Genomic DNA, 2067 nt, shown 5'->3' with positions numbered 1-2067 from the left:
ATCTTGGACTTAGCCTCCAGAACTTTGAGAAAATCAACTTCTGTTGTTTCAGCCACCCAGTCTATGGTATTTTGTTAGGGCAGCCTGAGCAGACTAAGACACAAGGTTTGTGTAAAGGACCATGAGATGGAAATCAGCTAGGAACACTTCTGTCTGCAGAGGGTCATGGAAAGTTTCAGAGAAGAGGTGACTCCTGAAGTGAGCCTGGATGAATACTTCCTGCATTTGTCTGTCTGCTGTGAGGACACAGGAGATTCGGAAGCACCAGCCCTGCCATTGTCACGCAAGAGACGATGCCGCCATGCATTAGACAGAGAACATGTCATCAGGATACAAATTAGAATTTCATGTGCACTGAAGGTATGCATGTCATCTGCAGGCTCCAGAACTTATTTCAAACCAGTCCCACCCACCCACTTCAAGAAACCACCCTGAACTTCTCCAGCTAATTGCTTTCCTTCTGGGCTTCTGGAATTAGACCTGCGATACCATGGAACCAGGAGAAATCTAACACACACAGGCACACTCGACACCCTTTTCTCCTAAGTTACTATGGATAAAACAAATAGCAAGACAAAACTTGAAAGGGAAAAGCAGAGGGGAAATTCTGACAGCAAGATAATCTATACCTTTGTGGGGGGAGGGGTATCAGGCTGAAAAGAGGAGCCCGGTCTGCCACCCCAGCTTCCTGTGTCACATGATCACCTCAGCCCCGTTTCAGCGCCAAGTAATTAATGCCAACTCCTGCTCTCTAACTGTCACATTGTTTCCATGCCACCTTTCCAGCAAGACAGAAGATTCCTGAAGATGAACAGCCTTTTTTTAGGCATGGCTGTCTACCTAAGAAGTTAAGAACTTTTTTTATAAACATGTCAGAGCTCTTATATCTAAATGAGAATTTTCCTTCAGGGTCTTTTTGACAAGAGACTAACTTATTGCACTAATACTGCATTTCGCAGAATATCAGTGGAACTCCTCCTTTGAAATTGATGGCCCTCACCCCAAAAAATCTAACTCAGTATTCCAGTTACATATCATCTTAGATAAACAGAATATTATCCATGTTGCTTGCTCTCCGAACTCATCACAGGACTTAGCACCAAAATGACTTTTAGCTAATTCTAAAAATTAAATCTATATGATATATAGATTACACACACACACACACACACATTATACATATATTTTTTTTAACTATGCTACAGGCTGAAGGCAAGCTCTAAGAGAGGACTCAGAAAATTTTATAGTAGTGAAAACATCCCTGGAAAAACATTTAACCTCTCAAAGAAGAGCACATACTTGAATATATTAATTCTGGAATTCATGTTTTTTAAAAATCAGTCACATTACTGCAGAGTCACATTTGACATATTTCCCACAGAGCCTAGCTCAGTGCTCAATAAATATTTATGAAGCAGAACTCAGCCAAAACATTAAGCATTTGTCAGGTCGCCCATTGTGAGAATCCCTGGATAAATAATACTATTACTGTGTGTACAGTTTCGGACCTATTCAAGTCCTTCAGTTCTTTCTCCAGAGGTTTATCTTGTGGATGGATTTTCGATCTTGCTGCAAATCAGCTTGTCTGCAGGCATCTTTTGAGTTCTGTTAAACCCACTGAATATCCGATATAGACATACAGACACTCAATACCAGCCATTGTAATGGACACATCTCTCTCAGGGCTTTTCTCCTTTAGCCTGTAGGGGTGGTGAGAAGGTGAAGACTTCCAGTTTTATCGCCCATGTTTTTCATCAGCTGCCATCAGGAAGCAAAATACGCTGAAAGAATCACTCCAGTTTCCTACCCCTATCACTTCTGTCAGTTTGAGATCCAACAGATGGCAGCTCACCAGTAGTCTCATGGAAGCGTAGCTAAATCAATCCACACACAGGCAGAGAAAGAGAGGCCAACAGGCGATTTTAAAGTGTTAAGAAAGAAGGGTTAGGAAGAACTCTCTACATCGCTTAAGTCTGAAGCAGCAGCCAGTTGGTGCTTCCTTATTAAGTAGTTATAGCTGTGTTAAGCTGTTAAGTGTAACCCACATATTCTAAAGCAGAACAGAAA

This window comes from Hipposideros armiger, unplaced genomic scaffold (genome assembly GCF_001890085.2).
Source record: "Hipposideros armiger isolate ML-2016 unplaced genomic scaffold, ASM189008v1 scaffold_6, whole genome shotgun sequence".
In the NCBI taxonomy this organism is placed as follows: domain Eukaryota; kingdom Metazoa; phylum Chordata; class Mammalia; order Chiroptera; family Hipposideridae; genus Hipposideros; species Hipposideros armiger.
This window is presented reverse-complemented; position numbering follows the sequence as displayed.